The 13498-nt window shown below is 36.8% G+C and overlaps 1 protein-coding gene across 6 annotated transcripts in view; it reads left to right on the top strand.

The window, feature by feature from the left end:
* Positions 1 to 13498, top strand: part of Dennd1a (DENN domain containing 1A) — a 348973-nt gene that overhangs the window by 64502 nt on the left and 270973 nt on the right. The window contains exon 1 of one of the 6 annotated variants that reach the window (XM_019205957.2): positions 12948 to 13009. The exons of 4 other annotated variants lie outside the window; for them this stretch is intronic. The gene's annotated coding sequence lies outside the window, so the exon portion shown is untranslated. Of the gene's footprint in view, positions 1 to 12947; positions 13010 to 13498 lie in introns of those variants that run through there. One more of the 6 variants, XM_019205958.1, reaches the window with a different exon arrangement.

The following is a 13498-nucleotide window of genomic DNA, read 5'->3' as shown; positions in this document are numbered from 1 at the left end:
CATGGGTGTGCATATATCACTGTGATATGATTCTTTTAGAAAGATACCCAGCAGATGGATGGCTAGGTCAAATGGAACCTCTGGTCCAAGCTCTTTTAGGTATCTCCGTATTGATTTCCATAGTGGTTGCACCAGTCGGCACTCCCACCAGCAATGGAGAAGGGTTCCTTTCTCCCCACAACCCCACCAACATTTGTTATTGTGTGATTTCTTGATAGCAGCCATTCTTTGTGGGGTGAGGTGGAATCTCAGTATTGTTTTCATCTGCATCTCTTGAATGACCAGTGATGTGGAACATTTTTTCATATATTTACTTGCTGCTTTTACTTCTTTGTCTGAGAAATGTCTGTTCATTTCAGATGTCCATTTTTGAATCGGGTCTTTATATTTGGGGGTGCTGATTATTTTGAGTTCTTTATACATTCTAGATAATAGTCCTTTGTCTGAGGAACAGCTGGTAAAAATTTTTTCCCACATTGTAGGTTGTCTCTTAGTTCTGTTGATGGTTTCTTTTGCAGTGCAGAAGCTTTTCAATAAAATGAGATCCCAGGTGTTGATTCTTTCTGCTAGTTCCTGTGTTACTGAGGATTTGTTCATAAAATCTTTTCCTATTGGCATATCTCTTTTTTTATTGGATAAAAAGTTTGCAAATATTTTCTCCCGATCTGTTGCTTGCATTTTCTTTCTTCTTACATATTTTTGGACAGTGTCTTTGACATAAGATTTTAATTCCCCCCCTCCTTTTTTTTGAGATAGGATCTCACCATGTAGCTCAGGCTGGCCTTGAACTTATGGCAATCCTCCTGCCTCAGCTCTTGCATAAGATTTTAATTTCCAAGTCCAGTTTATCAATTTTTTCCCAATGATTCATACATTTTGTGACCTATGAAATCTTCGTGTAACCTACCAACATGAAAATTTTTTTATATATTTTTTCTGAACATTTTATAGTTACTTTATTTAGGACTTTGACTCATTTTTGTGGAAGCTATGCAATAAGGAAATTGGTATTAAGATTATAAATTGTGATAAAACATTGGCTTTTAAAATGACGTCAGTATGTGAAATACTTAGGGATGAATTAAACAAAATATGTGTAAGACCTGTATAATAAAAAAATATAAAACATTTCTGAGGTATGTTAAAAGAAGATATAAATAAGTGAAAAAATAAACCATGTTCATCGACTCAAGAGCTCAGTGTTGTCTGAATGTCATGCTGGTTAATTGTGTCATGTTGGATAGACTATCATGTCCAATTATTTGTTCAAACACTACTCTAGACAATACTAGGGTTTTAATGAAGGAGGTAATCCTTCATAATATGGATGGTCTGCATACAGTATGTTGAAGGCCTTTAAGAGCAAAACCTCAGGTTTCCAAGAAAAAAAGGAATTCTGCCTCAGTATTGTAACATAGAAATCCTGTCTGAGTGAGTTTCTATCCTGCTGCCCTCCTGGTGTAGATTTCAGACTCAAGACTGCATTACTTTTACCTGAGTTTCTCATTAATTTCTGCCTTATAGATTTTGAAATTAGCAGAACCAATTCTTTAAAATTAAAATCAGTCAATTATTGCATCTAATGCATATGTAAATCTTCCCCAAATTCACCTATAGAATCAATGCAATACTGCTAGGCTTAAAAAACAACAACAACAACAACAACAACAACAACAACAACAAAGCCCTAAAAAGCAAAAGAACAAAATCTGACAAATTGATTATAGAATTTATAAATACATTTATAAAGCAAAAAAAATTTTTTTGAAAGAATAAAGTTGGAGGACACACATCAACTTATTTGAAGTTTTATTGTAAAGCTGCCATAATCAAGATATTGTGATATCAGCACAAGGATATATATATATATATATATATATATTTGTGGAGTGCAGATTCAGTGATTATTTTTTAGTTTCGTTGATTATTTTTTAAAACATGGGTGCCAGACTAATTCAAAGGTAGAAAGAATAGTCTATTTTGAAAACATGGATGGAGCATTTGGATATCCACAAAAACACGAAACTGACTTTTAAATGAATTTGTTTCATTTTGGTATTGGGGATTGAACTTGGGAACCTGTGCTTGAGAGGCAGGTGGCAGAACCACTGAGCTAAATCCCCAGCCCATGAATATATTTTTTTTAATGTAGAAGAAACTGCTTTATACCAAAGATAAACATTGTGATATATTTTCTTTTAGTCTTTTCCTAATGATATATGTAATATGCATATGATACTTACATATGTATTTTAAATTTGATACATACACCTTTTTATTTAATGGGTAATCTGTATATGTATAATTATTTATATAACTTTTTTTTTTTGTACTGGGGGTTGAACTCAGGACCTTGTGCTTATGAAGTAGGTGGTGGCACCACTGAGCTAAGTCCCTGGCTATATAATAACATTTTTTGTCTGAAAAACATTTTAATGGCCACAATGCTAAATCTCAGGTTTCCAAGAAAAGAAGGAATTCTGCCTCAGGATTGTAACATTGAAATCCTGCCTGAATTTCTAGCCAACTGCCCTCTTGTACAGATTTCAGATCTAGTACTACAACATAACTTTTACCTGAGTTTCCATGTTTTACCTAGTGATCCTGTACTGTAGGAGTTAATAGTAACGGTGACTGTCATTTATTGATTACTTTCCACCTGGAAACTTTGCTAAATTCATTACATGAATTGTGCAGCTTCCAAGTAATTAGCTCCATTTTAAAGAAAAAGAAAACATAGGTTAAGTAACTTGCCTATCTCTAACTGTGAAACTTAAGTTTATAATTAATTGTCTTTTGTTCCAGTCTCTGAGAAAAATATATTTGCCGTATTCTAAACTCTTTACAATCTATTGCTATGGTGCTATAAGAAGCTCCAAGGAGGATATCTTTATGTAGAAATCATTGGTTACATGTCAGATGTCTAAACTTCTTGTCAGTTCTTCATATATTTCTTCCATCTTCATCAAATGAAATATCTCCTAAGCCAGTGTTGCTGTCCAGCATAGCATATAAGGGAGAGTGGGGAAACTACCTAGCTGTCCTTTTCTTTGATTAGGGCTAGAGTCAGTTAAGCACCAGCTATGGTGGATATTTCTGTAGGAATGCGAGTCTGCAAAGGAATCAGTCTAAGGAAGTCCATGAAAGTAGATCTGTTCAGTGGCTAGAGTAAAACAAGGGAGAAATACTTTTGGTAGTCTGTCTCTATGACACTAAGTCCCACTTTTAGGGTGGATCTATGTACTGGTGGTTAAGTGACTTAATGCCTTTCTGTCTTGCCTTCTCAGTGAGAGGAGGACACTAGATGAAAGCTTCCTGGCCAACTGAGAAGTGCTAAAGAGGTAATAGCATCAAACCTATTCATAATTTGGAAGCCACAAATGGGCAACATGAGGGTATAGCTTTGGAGCTGAGAAGACTTGGGTTCAAATATTTCTCTAAAATTTATTATTTATCAGATGACCTCAGACAAATTTCCTGAGGGGTAGGGTGGGGTGGAGTTGAGTTTGATTTGGCTTTGTAGCCCTGGGGAATGAACCTAGAGAATACTGAGCTACATCCTCAGCCTTTTTTTTCTTAAGCAGTAATGGGGAGCTAGCCCAGGGGCACGCTTCTACTGAGCTATAATCCAGCCCTTTGTATTTTTTATTTTGAGACAGGGCCCCACTAAGTTGCCTAGGCTAACCTGGAATTTTCCTTCTTGCCTCAGCTTCTCTAGCAGCTAAGATTAGTGACATGCACCACAATACTTAGCTTCTGAGCCTTCTTTTAGTCTTCTAACTACTCAGAATATAAACCAAATAGACACTGGTCTTTAAGCAGAGGGATCTCTTTTTATTACTCCTAAACTTGTCTTTTGGATCATTCCCCCACTCTACTGAGGCTCTGATTTTATAGAAGAAGGAGGGTGACCCTCACCCACCTTCACAGGATCAAAGTTGTCTTTCTTCTAAGGAGCTATTTGTTTGTTTCTGCCTCCTCTGTATGATATAGAAATGATAGAGTTAAATTTTCTTGGTCAGCATTCTCTTAGTCTGTTGTCCAGAACAAAAATGGCTTAGTGAGATAGGAGGTCATGTCTATGTTTGTGAAAAGAGATGTTTTTAAGGAAACTAAAGATTGTGTTTCTGTTGAGGATATCCTTTCACTTCATTTCCAAGTTTAAGGCTGAGGTACTGTTGGTGTTCAGGGAAAAAAGGCAAGGCAGCTATAGCAATCTCTTTATTGTATTTGTGTCACCTTCTGGGTTCCTGGTTTTTGCTCTGAGGTTCCAGAAATCCTGGAAACCCACCAGAGAAGAGGAGAAGCAAGGAGAAGGGTGAGAGGGAGGAAAGGAGGAGGGAGATTGGTAAGTTAAAAGTCTGAGAAGGATAGCTGGTGAGTAAGGTTAGCATTAGAGCAAGTCATTTTGATTTTTTTGGTGTATGTCTTGATAGAGAAATAGTGGTTTTCATTTAAAAAATCTTCTATTAGATATGAAACAAGAAAAAAAGATATAGAACCTAGGTGGGGGTGAAATAAATATGCATGTATGCATAAATTTTTCCCTTTTCTTAAAATATCAGTGGGATATCTGGGGAACAAAATATATACTGTAAGCAGATCATCACCACATTGGAATTTGAGGATTCTTGATGCAAAATAGGAATGCCTCTTGCATTGTTTGGGTAGCTCTGATTTCCATTTTAAACCTAACTGGCCTAGATGTTATGGCAGGCTTTTGACAAGAGGTGGCTTTTACATGGAACCTTACAAAGTTTACTTGGAGTGATCCACAAAGGGTGCTGATGAGTAGAAGTTCTTTTAGCTTTGTACTTTTCCTTTGTTTTCCTATGCCCAGACTAACTAACCTTGATCCCATGATGTGGATGAGATAGCCTTAGTAATTTAGCAAGAAGCATGCTCAGTCCCTGCCTCTTCTCTGTCTAATGAGTTCATGTAAAAAATATATCAAAAGAAATCCTCATAGCAGAATCCTCACATTTCAAAGGCGACTATATTTATTATAAGAACTGCTGATTCATTAGGAATGCTTCCTAATTCGAACGCAACAGCTGCTTCTTGTTAGAATAAACTCCAGCTCTTTTGTGTCCTGTCCCTCCATGGGGATGGTAAATTTTGGTGTAAGATTTTCCTCTTGCTTTCACTTTTGCTCTCCCACTCTGATTTTTTCCTCAATTATAGTGCTTTATCCTTCTCAATATTCACACAGTTTGAACAACCTACTATACATACTCCCTAGCTTTAAGCATGACTTTCCTTATGATTACAAATGCTAATAAAATTCTTCTGATAATGCGTTTTGTTTGCATTCACAGTGGCAGTGGAGTGTATTATACAGCAGTACAGAAAAAAGTTGAGACATGTTGTAGTCATGAATTGTAAGTGCAATAATTTAAAGTATAGGGAACATTTCAGAAACTGCCATTGTCCATTAAATGAAACCACTGTATTAATGTATCATAGCATGCTGTTCTAATCACTTTTCACCAAATACTGGCTTTTGAAAGAAACATGGTTGTATTTTTTATACAAAATCTGAAGTCCTGTAATTGAATGGCTTGGCAGAATAGGTAAATGAATGTAGCAACATGCATTCAAATATGTCTCTTTGGTTTGTAATGAGCTGATTGAAGTTCACAGTTGTAAGACTTGCCATTTTATTTCCTGATTTTACATTCTGGACCCAGACAAAAGTGTCAGTTTTTTTTTTTGTATTAATAGAAAAAGAAGAAGAAAATTATTCATAGAAATCAGAAAGCCTTTTTAGGGATCACTATTGGACTCAGTACAGTATTTGAGTAGTCTTTATTTGTGTGTCTATAAAATAAATGACCTTGTAATATCTTTTTGTAAAATACTCCCAATATGACCATTTCTATTTAATTTTAGAATTATTAACAACCTCTTTTGGAGCTGAAAGAACCACATGTGTGTGCTCACACTCATGTGCAAGAGATCATTGGTGCCTGTGCATATTTCTTTCATAGCATTTATCTTACTGATTATACTTGATTTGCGTATTTGATTCTTTCTCTAGACATTTAATTCCTTGAAACTGTAGATCATGGCTGATCCATCCATTAGTCCCAGAACCCAACAAAAAGCCTCATAATCAATAAATGTTTGATCACCACTTGAGCCACAGAATACTAAGCCAAATGGGTGTCAGAGAAGTTATCAAAATGTACAGAAGACAGATTTAGCTTGGGAGCTAAACAAACATCATTTCAAATCCTGATTAGTAAGAGACCATGTGTAATTCATTTCAAAATTGGAATGTCTCAGGGCAGTTCTAGATATAGAAGATGGCAAACACTGTTATATATTCTCTGAGAAAAGAGAAACCATCTTTTTCTATACCCTACTTGCTAGGAGATAGAGCAGAGGTGGAAAGAGTATTGTTGGAAGATTGCCATTCACTGGAGACAGAGATAGCTGTTTGTGGATGGGATGTGCTTTTGGCCCTATAGATTTTGGGACTCTAGGGAAGTTACTTGTATTCTTTGAGATCATATTTATTCTGCTACAAAATGAGACAGTTGAGCAGTCTGGAGCAACAGGCTACTCTCATATTTTGTTTGCCTTGCATGGCTGGGCCCCATGGCAAAGAACTTGGATTCTGATTTTCCTAATCAAAGAGCAAAGCCTTGGTACCAGTCAGAATATTATGGCCAGTTCTCTGGGCTGGGCTCAATATCTTAGCCAAGAGAAAGCATAGTATGATATTGAGAGCCTCAGTCTCATTATAGAAGAGGTTGGCTTATCTCATGCATATGTAGATATCTCACAAAGAGTTTGTTTATACTAATGTGGCCAGTAAAGACTATGAATTACATGCCATGGAGCGAAAGTGTCCCCATAATATCCCCTTACTTAGGGTGGATGACATAACAGACTGGAGTTATCATACATAGCACTGCCCATGAGACTGTGTTACTATTAAAACTTGTCCTTCATTGGTCTGTGGTAGGAAGGAAATCTACAATCTATTACTGTGGCTTAAAAGATCAAGGTAACAACCAAACTCAAAAGGCTACATACTATATGCTTCCTTTTCTCTGACGAGAGCAAGCTAGATAGTGTGTGATAGGAGCACTCCACATCTTGGCTGTTACACCAGTAGGTGCTTTTGTCAGAATTTTACTTCATGTTAAAAAGAAATGGATTTTTTAAAAGGTGGAGATGGTGGGAAGAACAAGTGGAGAACAGATGATCTTAAAATAGCCTGGTAAGAGCTAACATAGATAGAGCACGAGAACAGATTCTGGGATCCTGGAAATGATTCTATTGGCTTCCAGTAATGATTACACAGCACTATTTAGTTATCAAAGCTCATGTAAATGTGCACATACAATGGTTGCATTTTATTGTATGTAAACTATAATTGAAAGATAATTTTTTTTAAAGTATCATGAACTTTGGAACCTGGAACTTCACATCCTGACCTCCCTGTTACTAGTATAATAATCTTGAGCAAAACCCTCCTGTTTCAGCACTTCCTGTTCCTCATCTGTAAGTTATAGCTGAGAATAGCCACTTCACAGCGGAGGTGAAGGGTACAGACAGTGCTGGTGGTGCTGAGGCACCTGACAATTTCATTCTCATCCTATGAATGGCTCCAAGTACAGAACTGGTCTTTCAGTTAACTGAAGCTGTTCTATTTTCAAGCCATAAAAATTAAATTCAAACATTTGTGAAAGGTAAAAATGTTAACATTCATATGTTTGTTTAATGATAGCTCTTAGAGTCTTATTACCATTGTTGTCTTTTATATCACTGTAGTATACTAAATCCTCTAGGGTCAAGTCTTTCCGAATTAGTTAACTAGAAACGATACATGGTATTTCTTTAGTCAGAAAAGCACAAGGAAGTATTTGTAGTGTTTGTTCAAGAAAAAGTCATTCATTAAAGAATGATTGAAAAAATACTGGTGACACATTTATGATCTCCATCTTTTTTCTTTGCTTTCATTCTGTCTTTGAAACAAAATCTGTATCTTGTGTTAAATGAATTAATATTTCAAAAATTCCCAGCTCTCTGTTCTGGGGCTGAAGCAATCTTAACAGTAATTATGAAGGATATCCATAGGCTTGTGGCACTCAGCATTTTAAGGGCATTTAAAAATTATCCAAAATATGGATGGCTAAGACCCATTGTTTCCCCTAGAAATCATAGCAAGACTCATTTTTGAGTGCCTGGTATGTTCTGTGAAAAACACTTTATAAAATTTTGCTTAATTTGTTCTATACCACCATCATACTAGGTAAACAGGAAGTGCTGCTCTTTGTGGAGGAAAGCAGCCTGGAAGATATGAGGTGTCAGCTCTGAGGGAGCCCTCTAGTCAGTGAGGGAGGCACACCCGTTTCTCTGGGCTGTCTGATTACCTGCCACCTCTGTGCAGTGTCCCACACTGTCTGCCACTTCTGAGGCAAGCAAACAGCATTCTGTGTAACAGGTTCAGGGCAACCTTTTGCCTGATGGGAGCTCAGTTTTTAGGTATCTTCTCCTAGAGCCAGATCCTTTTAAAAATTGTATTCGCATTAAATGAGCCCTAACAGAAGTCCTTGTGTTTAGAACCTCCTCTTGTCCAGACTTTCTCAGGGTAGTTTGAGTCTTAAAGCCTTTGAATTTATCTAGTTCCAGATTTGTACCTTTGGTTCATCTTCCATTGTGCTGCTTATGTCATCTGTTAAAAAAGACAAAACTCATCTAGTTCTCTAAGAGCTAAATTCTCTAGTCCAACTCAGAAAACTCCTCACAAGCCAGATTCTTTGGACTTTTTTAGTGTCATCATGTCTGCTGCCAAGATTTTTTTACTCTGCCCCATCCCCACCATCCAAAAACATCACCTAAGAAGCACCCTAACCCACTCCTTACTCTGGGACTAATCACCTTGAGCCATTTGTTACTCTTTGTGCCTGTGTCTCTGTCATATTTGTTCCCCCAGATGAAAGTGACTTCCCTTTCATCCAGCCATCTTCCTTGTATAACTGGGATGTTAACCTAGACATGATGCCCTTCCTCAGGAACCCCTCAGTTCTCCCTGGGGGCTGGGTTTCAGCACTCTCCATGTACATTACCATCAACCCTCTCCACATCTCTTACCTAAGAGACTTGGAACTGCTGGTGGTTAGACAACCTTGTGACATGTTTGTTATTCACCCTACCTGTCTAGTGCAGGGCTGGCATTTACAGGTGCTTACTGAACATTATAAATGACCCAGCTTGGCAGATTTGGACTCAAAATCTAACAGGAAAAGTAGATTTTGACTCCTTTTTCTTGTTTTTCTCAAGAGTGACCTTGGATAAATGAGTCAGTCTCCCATTCTGCGGTCCATCAAGGTTTATTCAGGGTTTATCCACTTTAAGGAAAGGTCTCACAAAACCCTAGCTAACCACCCCTGCCCAGGAACTGAAATCAGGGTAAGCATGGGGGTGGGGGTGGGGGTGGGGGAAGGCTCTGGGGTGAGCAATTGTTAAAATCTTCAAACTGCCATTTGATTCTGAGAGACCGTCTGGGAGCTGGGTCATCACAGTTATGAAGACACTTTTTAGCAAGAAGGTGGCTGTTTTGCTCTGCCCTCCCTCCTGGTCCTTGTGCCCCCTCCAGCAAGACCCCACCCTGGGGAGTGGTAGGTAGGCTGGAATCATATGTGGCTGTTCATACTTTTTAAAGAGCATGATGTTTTTATACAGAAGTCAACAACAAAAAAAATTCATTCATTTATTTGTACTGGGAATGGAACTCAAGGTCTCCTATGTGCTAAGCCTGTGCATACCACTGAACTATATCCCCAGCCCAAAAGTAATGTATAATTTTTATAGAACATTCCAATGATGTTAAAGTAAAAAAAAATCATTTGTACATAGTATAGAGCCTGCTTCTATATCCAAATACAATTTTTGTGTGTTAAATATCTTTTTAGACATAGTCTGGTTTTAATGAATATGTACTAGTCGTCATTTTGATAGCTTATAATTTACTGGGATCATTCTATTACTGTAAATTTAGGTTTTTCCAAAATTGTAGTTATGAATAACAGAGTACATAAAAGAAAACGTTTAAAACAATTTTAAGTCACTGTATAAGCCATAGAAGATACAGAAATAAAAATTACTGGTAGTTTCATAATCTAGAAGTAATCACTTAATATTTTATCATTTTCTTCTAGTCTTTTTCTATGAGTGTATATCATACCAAAACACAATTTTCTGTTGCCTGAATTCAGTGTAATTTATTTAGCCATCCCTTTAGCACATGTTTTACAGGTATGTGTGTGTGTGTGTGTGTGTGTGTGTGTTGCTACTAAAGGTAATAAAGAACTACCATTTATAAGTTATGAAGTTCAATACAAATAAAAATAAAGTAAATGCATATATTTTCTGACCTTCGTATTAATTTTCTACTTTTAGTATTCACTAAAAGGCAGTTTTCCTGCTCTCTTTTCATACTTATAGTTTAAGAATTCACATCATAGAAACTGATTTCTGCCAAGAGGTTTGGTAACCGAGCATCCTCCCTTCTGACGTTCAGATTTTAGTGTTTATTTAAAAAAATTTTTAATACAGCCATATTTTCAGAGTTTTATCACATCAACTTTAGGCTTTGGTCACATTATAGACTGCTTCACCTGATTTATAATAAAGCTGTAAACACAAAGATTATTTGAAAAATCAGAATTGGCTAAGAGTAGGATTTTTATCCATCACAACAGAGTGACTAATGGCATCTAATGTTCCAACTTTGATTACCATGTCATAGAGACCCCAGCTCCTCAGATCGCTTAGCTTTGGGTGCCCCTTTCTGTTAAAAGGCACAGTTGAAAAAGCCACTGTGTCACTCAGCATCTGTTCAGTGGTTTTACAGTACAGAGGGAATCTACCTCCCTGCAGGTCAGCTTCACCGTTGCTTCTCACCCTTTCCAGGTTTTCTTACTGCTTTTGTTATATCATTTCAAATGCCATCATGGTTTTACAAACAGATCTAGACCAGGGACCTATATTAGTCATTATTCAACTCTGTACAATGCCTGGCTAATATTTAGGCAATGAACAAACAAACGAATGAATAAATGAATGAAGGCTATCACACATTAAAAAGCTTAATGATTGTTCCCTTTTGACAATTTTAAAGCACCTAATATGATGTACAGTGTGTGTGCTGCCCAGTGTATACTTTACTATTGCTGTTCCCTGGAAAAGAGCTTTTTCAGAAAAGTACCTACTGATGTAGTAAGTCACACAGACCTGGATTCTAACCTAATCTACTGTGTGACCTAAACAAATTACTTAGACTTTCTGTGCTCCAATTTCATTTGTTATCTTCAGATATAATGGCATGAATTTAGAATTACCATGAGGGATTGATAGGCAAATACACATAAAACTCCTGGAGCTTTCCTAAATAAATGGTAGTCTCTGCTAGTACAGAGACTGGTACATCATGAGCAGCATAGTAGTAAAGGTGCTTAGAACTAAGTAGATCAGCATCAGAGTCAAACAGGTTATATATAACCTCTTTAGCAGGTAGCTGTGCTTCCACTTTAATTTTATAGAGAATTTTGCTTCTCTCACCTTGGCCCAGAGTTTCTACAAAATTTAGATAGTGTGGAGCTTTTCTTCAGTGTAGGACTATGTGGTGGGCAAGACAAATTCCTTTGCCAAGTGAAGCAAGGAGAAGGGCTTTCACAAATTCCTGCTTCGCCTTTCTTCACAGCCTTCAGTTTTATTTCCAAAAACATTTTGGGAAAAACCTCTTGATGAGAGAGTTACTCCATCACTAAAGGTAACTCGAGAGCAGCCCAGTTTCCTGTCTGTCTTTGTTGCCAAGTCTCTAGTTGTAAGGTTCTGCCTTGTACTCGAAAGAGGCTTTGAACATCAGCTGTCTGGAACAATCTCTAGCCTTATCACTTATTTTAATGTTCCTTGCACAGGGTCACTCTGGGATGTGGTGCTCTGGGCAATCTCACCCAGAGTGCTTCCCTTCCTTTATTTAACCTTTGACCTGTGAAAACGAGTTAATCAAGAGTTCTAAGGTAGCTAAGAGGAAGGGGAAGTGTTTGGTTACAAATTAAATATGAACAAGTCATAAGTCATAAATCCCCAGTAATGGTACCAGTTGTGACTCAGTTGCATATGGTACAGAGTGTTTGAGTTATAAATTCAAGTTCAGAGTTCTGTGACTGCTTGAAGGTAGGTGCTAGGTTCATTTTCTTTTGGTCTCAAACTCTGCCTTCTAAAATATTACTTTTATTAGGCCAGCTACATTTATAGCGTACTTTTTCTCTATGTGTCTGTCTCTCCTTCTTCCTTTTTTTTACCTGCCGGCCTGCCTGTGTTGATTGGTGTGCTGTTTTGTGAATTGAGACAGAATTGCTTCCCTGAGAGAAGTTAAGCATATGGAAAATGTTGTCAAGGAAGGACACTGAAGCATAGAGCATAAATGGGTTTAAGAGACCACCAGACATTTTTATAGAGAGATTTGCGATTGAATGATATAACATTCAAGCAGAGATCTGTGATGGAAATGAACTTAAATGAGCACTATTGGTAGAAATCTGATGCCCTATCTAATCTAGCATTTCCTTGTCACTGTAAGTATACATTTAATACTTTATACTTTAAAATTTAAAAAGACAACACAGTCTGTTAAAGAATCTACAACAAAGGCTATATTTTTTTCTAGGTAAATTCCTAAAATAAACATTTAAGGTAACAAAGACCTTGGGTCTTGACATAAAGCACTGAAAATTTAAAATACTCTCTTGCCATGTTTGATTAAAACATTAAGTTGAGCTATTTATGTTTGTGTTCCTGAACAAACATAACATGCACTAATTTCTAAAGCAAAAAGAGCGGACACAATGACTCGTGTCCCTGGCAAAGTAAGAAAACACACTGGATTTCTGGGAGGCATCCAAAGTTGGATTGCTCAGAACACTTCCAGCTGAGGGACTTTTGGAAGCAAGCTTTCATTTTATCAGGGCATTACAGTGAGATTCACAAGGTAAGAATTTTACATTCTAATCTCAAGATTATTATTCCTGATCATATTGTAAAACTAGTACTGTGTTGTATAGAGTGAACAGGACTTAGAAATCATAATGGATTAGTTCTGTGTTTGAGCTTGCTTTTAGTACTTATAAAGTGACTTTAAAGAAGTCACTTCACTTCTTTGGGGCTCCATTTTTACATCTGTAAAATGGGATAATCGTTTCATACAGTTATGAAAAGTAATATTCCAAAGCGCCTAACATTTGATAAATATTTCCTCCCCCTTTTCTCATTAGCTTTCAATTTCTAACTCTAAAACGAGAATATTATCAAGTGGTGTCTCAGTGGAATAATTAAATTTGTTGTTTACTTACTGAAAGTAGGACAAGACTTCTTATGGAGCCATTTCTTTTGTGATTTTTTTTTTAATAGTATGAAAACTTCAGTTGAGTCCTGTGTAAAATCTCAGTAACACATTATATTCTATTACAGTAGAAATTTT

Source organism: Fukomys damarensis, unplaced genomic scaffold (assembly GCF_012274545.1).
Source record: "Fukomys damarensis isolate Sample0158 unplaced genomic scaffold, DMR_v1.0_HiC HiC_scaffold_36, whole genome shotgun sequence".
Lineage (NCBI taxonomy): Eukaryota > Metazoa > Chordata > Mammalia > Rodentia > Bathyergidae > Fukomys > Fukomys damarensis.
The sequence above is the reverse complement of the archived record's forward strand: the minus strand, read 5'-3'. Positions and strand labels throughout refer to the sequence as shown.